The following is a 12090-nucleotide window of genomic DNA, read 5'->3' as shown; positions in this document are numbered from 1 at the left end:
TTACTGAGCCATTTCCTTATTCTAATTCCATATTTCTACGTATTTATTACTGAAGTGGTATTTGATTTGCATTTTTCGGGGCAGGCATCTAGGAGTGATTTTAAATAATCCCTGCCTTTTCTTTGTGACATGTTTGAGAAAATGTGCTAGATTTAGTATGGTAAATTTGGTTTGACTGATTGACTCAACACTTATGAATGCTATTGTGATGTTTTTGTGCTTATATTATTGGTTGAGATAAGCGAGATCAATTTGTAAGGGATTTTTTTCTTTTTCTATTGAAAAATGCGTATGAGCAGAATCGCCGATCCATTTTTTTTCACTTTATTTTGCCAGACCCCTATATTCTTCTGTGGATGAGTTCAATAACCCTGACAATACTCTACAAGAAGGTAAGTTTCTTTTCCAGGGAAGAATTTGAATGAAAAGAAGTTAAATTAAGCTAAGCAGAAGCGCATTTTGCATACATTGTGTCTTTCTTTGATACCCAACATTCCATTTTAGCCAGTCACTACTCTTCACTTTGTTTGGCCATCTGTAATCTAGCATATTGTCATCTTGACTTCTCTTGCGTACCTTTTAATCATCTTGATATTAATGGTATTGCTGCTAGCATGTCAGAAGTAACCTTGAAACAGGGTCTGGTGTGAGAGGCCATTGTCGAAAAGGAGAAAGCCGGATTTTGTCACTGGCTGTTGACCGTTGATTTTCTGTCTAATCAGAAGGCAGGTTTTGTGGCAGTTAAAAATCATTTGGCCATTCTGTCTCTCATCCAATCAGAGTATGTAGCCTTATATACCTATGAAAGCCCAGAGTCAGGAGACCTCACTTTCAACGAAGGAGACACCGTCGTTGTGACGGAAAGAGAAGGGGACTGGTGGAAAGGGTACATCGGAGACAGGAGTGGAGTCTTCCCCTCCAACTACGTAACGCCAAAGGAATCTGAAGTAAATTGTCATGAACGACTTTTCTCAGAGATACTTAAACTGCAGAGTTTATTGTCTATAAATAATAAATCATGACAGGCTAACTTTTGCTACTCTGACCTCTACCAATATGTGTGTCTGTCTACAGACATATAGCACCACTGGAAAGTCAGGTGGAGTCGGCAAAAAGCCAGGTAAGGATGCGGGATCCCACAGTCACCACTCAGTAAAGAGCCAAGAAATTCACTGGCAGCCACCACACACCTTTATCTTTGCCTTTCCGTTGATGCTGGTGCATCTGCAGCTAGGCTGTGTCCTGTATACAGATGAAACACAGCTGTGTTCAATAGTCTTTGCGAGTGCCGACTGTTGCGAAGCTCTATCTACCTTGAACACGTGTGCTTGTTTGCGTTCGCATTCATTTGTGAATGTGTATGACAGAGGTTGCCCAAGTGACGACTGCGTACACGGCCACCGGAGCGGAGCAGCTGAGCCTGGCCCCGGGACAGCTTATCCTCATCCAGGGCAAGAACCCATCTGGGTGGTGGCAAGGGGTTCTGCAGGTCTGTGGACCCGTGTTGTCATGATAGTGACGTTAATCAAATGTGGAGGCCGCCCATAATGAGGTCTAATCCTGGGCTGTTTTTGGGAGGAGGCATTGAAGTTGAGTTGCGGGTCTCTCTCAGGTCAGATGCATTTGTCCTAAATTAGGTTGGCATGTATGTCCTGATGAGGAACCTCTTGTCTTGTATCTGTCCAGGCTAGGGGTAAAAAACGCCAGAACGGATGGTTCCCCGCCTCCCACGTCAAGCTCTTGGGCCCCACCAGTGGGAAGTCCACACCAGCTCCAGTTCCAAGTAAGATCAACAGCATCACATGCCAAGATCTGCGATGATCTCCGTCTGCATCTTCCGTAACAGCCTTTCCTACATGTTGGCTGTTCCTTCAGTTTGCCAGGTCATCACCATGTACGACTACAAGGCGGGCAACGAGGATGAGATGAGCTTCTCCAAAAGTCAACTGATCAATGTGCTGAACAAGGACGATGCTGATTGGTGGAAAGGGGAGCTGAATGGCGTCGTCGGCTTGTTCCCCACCAATTACGTCAAGATGACCACGGAGTCCGATCCCAGTCAACAATGTAAGTTTAATTTTTTTCCCCCCCCAAGTAATATTTGTTTGTCTTGTTGATAGTTGCAAATGTCTTAAGATACAAAGTTTGCAGCCTAGTGTTTCATGCTGTTGGCAATAAATGAGAGAGCGGTAGTTCCAAAATCTAAGGTGGAAAGTGACCTTCGGGTAAAAGTTGACCCACGTTACAGTGCCCACCTGCATTGTATGGGTCTCTCAAAGGGCTGTTCTCCTGCTGACTGCAGCTCTACCAAGGCTACGGTTTGGCTTCCTGCTTGGGTCTGACTTTCTGAACAGAAATGGTTTGTGTCCAAAGATGAATCGAGAGAGTTTGCAGTAGCTGTGTGCTGCAGGGGAAACCTAAACACAGATAAGAAATGATTCATTGGTGACCTCATGGGAGGCCTGGTGATGTGAAGTAGGGCAGTTTGAAAGATACTACCTGGTATTGGCAAATGTCTTCATAAAAAACCATGATGAGAGGGTCGATGAGTTTCCACATCATGGCGTGCATACTCTCTCTTCTGCCATCCGCCTATTAGGACTGGGTTTCTTCTCAGAGTTGTGCTTCAGAGAAGTCCTTGATTAATGTCTGTCCCTCTCCTTCCATCCATCCGTCCACCCTCCTTACACTCTTCTCCTGCCATCTTTCCCTTCTTTCCCCCCCACCTTTCCCTCCATCTTTCCCTCTATCTGTGTTGTTCTTGTAGGACGGCATCGTTGCCTCTTCCTCCACAGCTTCTCAGAGCTGTTCAGATACCCTTTAGGTGCTCCATATCAGTCAATGCTTCCTCGCTGGATAGGGCCTGCCTTCTCATCAAATTCACTTTCTTTTACTTCTGCTTTAATATTATTATTATTATTATTATTTAAATTTTTTTCCTCATGTGTTGAAGCAGGTCCCACACACCTACCAGTCCAACAGCAAGTGCCCCCCTCTGTAATTTTTATATTCATGTTTTTAGTCTTTAAAATTGTTCTTGCTTATGATGCAAAGCAATTACAATGCCAGTGATAGATGCTGATGCCATATTTAAAGTATAAAGCATATCATTTAAACAGCTTTTTGGGAGAGCGTGAAGGTATGTAGAGTCATAGTCATTAACTATTTAAAACATATTTTTCTTTCAAAAATGGCTTTTTACCCTAAGTGCAATTGAGTATCCTAACTTTTTTTTGTTTGTTTGTTAAAACGTCTCTCACTGACAGTTATATCTGAATGTTACTGCGCAGATGGAAAATCTGGGATAATCTGTGCAGGCAACGGTGCGTTTACGCTTAGCTTGTAGTTCAGTTATGGGCTACGTACCGTTGGGTAATTGCATAAGTGTGTGTGCGTGTGTTCACAGTATGAATTCACATGTACACAGACACATGCTTTCCATTGGTAGGTTTTTTTTGCCAACCCCATGAGTGCAAACCTAACCCTAACCCTAACCCTGCTAACCCTAACCCTAATCCTCTCCCTCTACGAAATCCCATGGCTTTAGCTATAGTACTGTGCTCAGTGCTGGTCAACCCATTAGGTGACATAGGCAGCCACCTGGGGTGCCATCTTTTGGTGAGGCGCTGCCTTAGCCAGCCAATATCACTTTGTCGCAGACAGGGGGCCCTGGTGGTGTAGCTTGCCTACGGCGACACATGAGCTTCAACGATTACTGGCTGTTTACGTACTTCTTTAAGTACTGTGTTTTGCCTATGGGTATAGTGTGTAGAATATTCGTCATACATACCTAGACTAAGGGGAAACCTTTGTTGCCTTACATGTAGTTGTGTATTTTGAGGGTGTTATTTGTTATAATGTATGGAGTGGAAGGGTATTCAAGCAGGCAGTCATACACTGGTTGCAGCCTTCATCTTTTCCCTATGTGGGGGTCGGTGAGCCATTCGAGGGTCAAAGTTCTGGGTCCTTGCTTCACTGTTTGCTGTTTTTTCCGAACACTCGCGGCGGGCTTTGGTGGACTTTGGTTTGCCCTGTTAGTGCCCCGGTGCAGTGTCTGCCGCTTTCCCGCCTGAGGGGGTTTGGACCAGGATGCTGTGAGTTTTCAGCTGATCTGCCATAATACTGGAAATGTTTTAGAATATATTTTTTTTTGCTTTAAGTGACCTTAGGGAGGTAACGTCAATGTAAATGCCCCCCCCCCCACCAAGATGGAGTGGTTAATTCAGGTAATTATATGCATAACCTTTAACGAAACAAGGCCTGCTGGTGTTTAACAGTACATGTTTTGCGGTTTCTGGGTTCTAACAAGTTTAAAAACTAGTTATAACTAAGATACATGTCTTTATTTAATAATAATTGATACTTTATTGAGCCCTATGGGGAAATTCTCTTTACGCCACCCCCAGTTTGCTTTCTGTAAGTGACAGCAAGCTGGCCGCAAAGGGTAGCCACCCATAGCAGCATCCAGGGAGCTGGGGGTTAAGGGCCTTGCTGAAGGACCCGCAGATGTACTGAGGCTGGGCGAAAAACGAGGCTTTAGCCCACTGAGCCTCACACTTTGCTTTTTCATGCAACTTAAAATGAAAATCTGCCTTGCAGTTAGATACCATTGATTATTTGGTTATTGATAAAATTCAGATGTTAGATGGGCTAATTCTTTTTTTGGTCACTAAGGTTTAGACTCTGAAGATTATCCTTCTGCATGGTGCCTGCTGACTATTTGGTCCATGCCAGTGTAACTATTAGCCAGAGGTAAATTCATGTGTTGACAATGTCCTTGGAACAAATGCTAAAGAATCGTATTACTCGGTTAAGGATAAAAATGGCAGATTTGGTGGTTTATAAAGTGTGGTCTTTTGCTCTCACATCAGGGTGAAACTCTCTGTGCCTCAGTGTTCAAGAAATCATCACTGCTGCGGCACTTTGTAGTAAAACTACAAGCATTTTGAATGTAACCTGGTTTGCCCAGATTTTACTCTTAGTTGTATTGACTTATTTTATTTTATATGAAAGTGCAGTTTAATGAAAAAAAAATGGATGACTGTGATATTGTGTGCTCAGTCTACAATATGTGTGATTACTTGCAGTAAGGCATAGAAATGTCTGAATAAGGTATTTAACAGCTGAAAAATATCCTCTACTTGGAAAACATTTTGCAAGCAATTAAAGGTTTGCTCTGTTTATGCAAATTTGCAATCTGTTTATGCTGCTGGCAAGAGAGATGCATTTTGAATGAATCCCTTGCATTAATTGTTAAACAGTCTATGCAGTTTGAGGTTTCATTTGGCCCCACTGGGAATTTACCCACAGTGCATTGGCAGTAGTCAAGTCAGTTTGTCTGTGTTAAAGTTCCCAAGCTGTGTTACTTTGAAAATGTGCCTCAAATTATACATATGTACATTTATCGTGAAAATAAAGGATTTGCTTAAAAAGCACCTGCTTTTTTTTGGCAAGTCATTGTCTTACACAAGGATGGTGTGAGGTTTGGTTATTAGCGTCTAATATATATATATATCCAGGACCAGGTTATTCAAGAAGCTAAGCACTAGGATGGTTACAGTCCCAGGCAAAATGGGTTCGAGAGAGGAAACCTGGCTGCGGTTTTTAAGGCTTGGGGATGAGGCTCATGCAAAAAGGCGTATTGAAAGTTACCCAATGGAGTTTCAGCGTCTGCGCGCATCTGAATTTTCAGCAAAAGGTAAGACGGACGGGAGGGTTGTTCTCGCGCAGTGACTTAGCGACAGCTCCGGGTAGCGGCTTCTCAAGCCAGTGGTTTAGCCACATGTTTGGGGCCACGCAAGACAGCTGCTGACCGCGGCTGCCCCCCCCCCCACTCCCACCCCCACCCCCGTCATCCCCGACCCTGCAGGGTGTGCTGACCTGACCAGCCTGGACACCATGAGTCCGCAGGAGAGGAAGCGACAGGGTTACATCCACGAGCTCATTGAGACGGAGGAGCGATACATGGCTGACCTTCAGCTGGTCCTGGAGGTATGATCTGCAGTGGGGCCCCCGTGAGGTCTTTGCACTTCAGTCTGCTTTAAGCATTTGCAGTTTTGAGTTTTTATATTCTTGTCATGGATCTCATGTATAGGGCTTTGAGTGTAGGTTTTTGTGCCAGAACATGTTTAACTTATTTTCCCTAACATTTTGTTATCCCTCTTAACCTTTACTAACCCTTTCCAACTTTGCCCGTCTCTCATTTTTTTTTCTCCAGGTGTTTTACAAGCCCATGTCTGAGTCGGGACGCCTGACAGAAGTTGAAATGGCCATGATCTTCGTCAACTGGAAGGACCTGATTATGTCCAACACCAAACTTCACAAGTGTGTCTTTCCACAAGCTTGTTTCTTCTTGGTAGCTGAAATTCTTGGGAATGAAACGTGATCCGATGCTGCCACCTTGCTCTAGGAATACGAACTGCGAGTATCGTGTCCCACAACAGCAAATGTCATAGGCAGAGTGAAGTCCCAGAAATAGAGAAGTGCCAGGAAAAGGAATTATCTATGCAGTCGATGGATAATAACAAAACAGGCTGCACAGTTTTTGCACTTAAAGATCATGGAAACTGGAATGTTTGTTGAGAATGGCACTGGCCAGCATTCTGTTTTTGAAACTCACCTGAACTTTTACGAAGAAATTGCTTGGTACTGGACTTGGCGGCCTTTGCGGTTTTGGTGATTGTGTTTGTGAATGGCAGGGCACTGAGGGTGAGGAAGAAAACGGGTGGCGAGAAGATGCCGGTGCAGATGATTGGGGACATCCTGGCCTCGGAGCTCTCGCACATGCAGGCCTACATCCGCTTCTGCAGCTGCCAGCTTAACGGTGCAGCCCTGCTGCAACAAAAGACTGACAAGGAACCCGAGTTCAAGGACTTCCTCAAGGTGAGGAATGGTGGGCAGCAGCCCTGGAACAAATGGGAGGGGTAGATAGTTCATTGTTAAAGGCTGTTCCAGAGCGATCGGTAAGCGGGAGAATTGCAGCCGTCCAAATGTCCTCAGTGAAAAAGCGGTAGCGGGTTAAATGGATGTTGAACTGTTCTTTATTTTCTTCTGAAATGAATTACAAAGATATCTTGCGGGCCAATACTATGTTCTATGAGACCTCTGGACTCAACTCTTCTAAAGCACCTAGACTGAAATTTAGAGTGGTGCTTTAGATAAGGACGTAGGCTAGGGTTTCTGACTCCTAAGTGTGTGTGTGTCTCTCTCTCAGAAAATCGCTACAGATCACCGGTGTAAAGGTATGCCACTGTCCAGCTTCCTGCTGAAGCCTATGCAGAGAATCACCCGCTATCCACTCATCATAAAGAACGTAAGTCCTGCACATTGTCACCCGTGGTCCCTCCTTCAGTGTGCGATGTGGGAGGCATGACGAATTAGCCTCATCCAATTTGCCTTGGATTTAGCTCAATTTGGGTTGCTGCTACGTATGACTTTGCCCTGCCAAAGATGCAGTTCGTGTCAATTCCTTTGGGGACCAAATGATAATGGTTGTGACCATCATCATGGTCAGCAAATACAAGAAAGAATGTGCTGTTTTGCTGGAGTTAAATACCAATGAAATGCAAAAACTTCAGGCAGAAGAGTGAGTGTTGGGGAAAGCGCCCGGCGTTTCCACCCCAACTCCACATTTACGAGACACACACAGGTTACAGTTTTACTTGCAAGGGTACCCACACTCTCTGCAATGCAAACTACAGCAGAATGTGTTACAAAGGGTGGTTCCCCTTGGCTTCTTTATTTATAGTCAATGGGGGGCGCAAGAGAGGGAAGTGAGATTCTTATCTAAGTAGGCAGCTGTTAACCACCTACTTAGAGTACAATAGCTAAGAGTATGTGGCTAGAAGATAAGAAATAACGTATACATATATATTTACACTCATTGCTGATCATACAGAAATGATTAACAACTGTTTCTTCAACCTAACAGTCCCTCCTGTTTATCATGACAGTATGATCAGAAGCATCAACATTGTAGAAGTTGCAAAAGCACTTTAGGTACAACCTTCATTTAGACCACATTGTCATTATCCTGGAAAACATTTAATTCCGTTTCTTCAGGTCCGAGCCCTGCACGGGTGCTTTCGGCTCGGCCGTCATTATGAATTATATGTCTTCTTCATCGCCATCGCTGGAAACAGGCTCTGTCTCTATAGTTTGGGTAAGGGAGAGAAACATTGTACTGCGTGTCCGAAAAGCAGCATTAAGAGCTTGATTAATAAACATTTTCAAACATGGTATAACAGTAATAAAACAACAGAAAAATAAAATGAAAAACAAAAGAAGAGGTAGGCATGTTTTCATCAGTATTGACCACCATGTTCCTGTAATAAACCAGTCTAACCAGGATGAGGAGGACTGCGGTCGACTGTCCATGGTCATCACTTTTTGTAAGTTTCGGAGGCGGTCTAAGGCAGATGTCATATTGGGTGAGTGCACATTGTCAGGAATGTAAGTGCAGCACGTTTGGTTCAGGAGGACACATACTCCTCCTTGTGCGGCTGTCAGTAGGTCTAATGCCATACGATTCTGGATTACCATCTGTCTGGTTATGTCTAATTGTTCATTTTGTTTTTGGTTAATCAGTATCGAATCATTCATAAATAGACCTAGTCTATAATTTAGAGTTTCTACGCGTAGCATGAGTTTTCCAATTCCTAGCCCAGGGAACAGGGCCAGCATAACTTTACTGCCTGTTCCCCACAATTTATGTTCAGCGGGCACGTCGGTTCCCCACACACTATCATGGGGTTGTATTGATATCGAACGCCTTCTCCTGCTTCTGAAGAAAGTTTTACTTTCCTGTGCTATCAGGAAGGTGTGATCTGAAACAAAAATAAGAGCGCACACTCCAAACCAGTTCGGTGGTAAGACAAAGTATGCACGAGGTCCACACAACCTAACATATGTTCCATTACTGGGGCGAAGCATCGAAATTGGAGATCCATACATGCTGTCTACATATGTTAGGTTACAGTTCGTGGTGTTTCCTCCTATCCATCGCGTACCATTATCTTGCTTAAAACAAATGGCATGCTGATATGTCAGTGGGTCTCGGTCCATCAAGACAGAAAAAGGAAGTGAGACATTAGTTTTAGCAACAGCGAAGTCTACCCAGAAATCCTGTATACAGGTACCATTTTGAAACCCAACGTCATCTGGGTAGTTTCCTGTAGCCTCCTGATACTTAATTCGGACCACTGTCATTCTATTAGTCCCAGGTATAGTTATGTTCACATCTTCCCCTGCTAGCGAAAATATAAGGGAAAGACGGCTCTGGTATCCTATTCCTGCGAAAGAAGCAGCGCACTTGGCTTGGGATATGTTCATAGCTTTACCATACACCGTAGGTCCTTCACTATGAGTGGGCATTACTGAACAAACATAGCAATTTGTCACATTTTTCGCTGTTACAGTATCATGTACATATCGGTACCAGTAGTTTTGCATAAATGGATGTGAGTGGTCAGCGGGCAACGGGCGTAGATGGAAGTCATCATGGGTCCATCGCCGTAGGTGCTGTAATGGAGCTGGTGAGAGCCAGGACAACCATACAAGTCCTACAACAAGAATGACCCCTAGAGTCACTTTACCACATCCCCACCCTATCAGGGCCATCCTAAATAGAGTGCAGCTCAGTTGTTTTCTTCACCGGGTTGAGACAACAGCACCCTATTGGTTACTGTGCCTTTGTAGCGGACTTCCACTGCTACTCTGTTGCTGAGGCCTCTGATAAGGGCTTGATGGGTTTACAGTGACTTTTGTGTATCCAGGAAGGTCGTTCTGCGATCTTTACTGCTGTTGGTGTTGTGAGGAGGACTTGATAAGGACCGTCCCACCGAGGTGTGCTCCAATCTTTCCGCAACAGGACCTTGACCAGGACCCAATCTCCCGGCTGCAAGTTATCCTGTTGAGTAGAAACAGAATTTACCGGCAGACTACTGGGGCTATGTTTTTGTTGTGATGTTAGTAGTTTACGCATCCAATCAGCCAGCGTATTTTCTCGGTCTGCTTTTTCTATGTCATTCATTTCAGTTGCTAGGGGAAATGGTCTACCATACACTATTTCAAAAGGTGTTAATCCTGCAGGAGTGGGAGTTATTCTCATCCATAATTTTACTAGAGACAAACATTCTGGCCACGGCCTTTTTGTCTCTTCCATTGTCTTTTTTAGCCTTGTTTTAATAGTGCCGTTGGTCCTTTCCACTAAGCCTGCGCTCTGGGGGTGATACGCACAATGATTCTTAAGCGTAAAACCTAATGCTTGTGAGCAAAGGGACATAGTCTGATTTACAAAATGAGTCCCATTGTCTGATCTTATAATATGAGGTATGCCATAGGTAGGGAAATAATGGCTTACCAAACATTTTGCAACGGTCATTGCATCACAATGCTTTACAGGGTATATTTCTACCCACTTAGAAAAGGTGTCTATAATAACTAGACAGTATTTCTTTCCTTGTGACCAAGATAATTCAATAAAATCCATATGTACAACTTGAAACGGATACTCAGCTGTGGGGAACTGGCCACGTTTTGGTCTGATGTTTCCTTGTGCATTGTGTTTACAACAAATTAAGCATGTCCTACAAAATTGTTTTGCATAATCAGAAAAATTTATAGCATAGAAATATTGTTGTATGATATGTACCATCCCTCCTGTTGAGACATGAGTATTTCCATGGCTCACCAAAGCAGCTGTTTTGTATAAATTTTTTGGTAGGATGGGCTTGTCATTCATATAGTAAACTTTCTCTCGTTGTATTGCTCCTCTTTTGATCCAACTTTGTACTTCTATTTTAGGAGCATGAATCTGTGCATCACATAGCACATCGCTATCTATAAAAAGAATGTCTGCCACTGATAAGGTAGGTTGTTTCAGTGCCGCTTCTTTGGCGGTTTTATCTGCAAAACTATTTCCTGCGGTTTCTGCAGAGTCATCAGTCTGGTGTGCTTTGCATTTGCACAGTGCAAAGTGAGTCGGTAAATGCACAACGTCTAATAATCTAAGTAGCAAATTCGTATGAGTAAGAGATGTGCCCTGTGATGTTCTAAAACCTCTATTTTTCCAGACTCTTGCATGGTGATGGACAGCTGCAAACACATATTGACTATCAGTGTAGATAGTAAGTGACTTGTTCTTGAACAGTTCACATGCCCTGATCACAGCATAAAGTTCAGCCGCTTGTGCTGAACAAGTAGAAGGGAGTGCATTGGCTTCTAACACTTCAGTAGATGTAACTACAGCATACCCAACTTTATTTTTTTCCATATCATTTTTTGATGCTGAGCCATCTACATAAACAACTTCTGATCCTGGTATAAAAGTTTGCAGAATATCTGCTCTTGGTTTTGTTTGTTCTTCTATTGTTGCTTTGCAAGAATGTGGCTCCCCATCCTCTGCGGTAGGGAGAAGCGTACTAGGGTTCAATAGGCCACACCGCTGAAGTTCAATGTTACGTTGTGAGAGCAAAAGTGACACTAAGGTAAGATGTCTTGTATGTGTTAAGAATGGAAGCGGTGTCTGCAACAAGATTAGAGACACAGAATGAGGAACTTTAAGTATGAGGGGGTGACAAAGTACCAATTCTGCTGATACCTTTACTGCTTCTGCAGCAGCTGCACAGGCCTGTAAACACTGTGGAAAGCCAGCTGCTACTGCATCTAATCGTTTTGAATAGAATGCTAACGGTCTCTCTTTTGCTCCGAATGGCTGTGTTAATACTGCTTTCATATAACCTTGATTAGCATCTACACATAGGGTGAATGGTTGTTGATAATCTGGTAGAGCAAGGGTCACATTGGTTTGCAACATTCTTTTTAAATTTGTAAAAGCATTTTCTCCGTCCTCAGTCCATTGTATTTTGTCCTTTAGAGTCATCTCCTTCCCGTATATTAAATTTTGCAAAGGTTGAACTAGAAAAGCATAATCTGGTAACCATTCTCTACAATAATTGCATCTGTTGTTTAGTCTGTGGTTTAGGTGCTTCCTGTATAGCTTGTTTCCTTATCTCTAGCAGCGAGCGACCTTTTTGTGAAAGGTTATGCCCTAAATAGACAACTGTCTTTTTGCAGTACTGCAACTTCTGT

The sequence above is a fragment of the Brienomyrus brachyistius genome, unplaced genomic scaffold (assembly GCF_023856365.1).
Source record: "Brienomyrus brachyistius isolate T26 unplaced genomic scaffold, BBRACH_0.4 scaffold238, whole genome shotgun sequence".
Lineage (NCBI taxonomy): Eukaryota > Metazoa > Chordata > Actinopteri > Osteoglossiformes > Mormyridae > Brienomyrus > Brienomyrus brachyistius.
The sequence above is the reverse complement of the archived record's forward strand: the minus strand, read 5'-3'. Positions refer to the sequence as shown.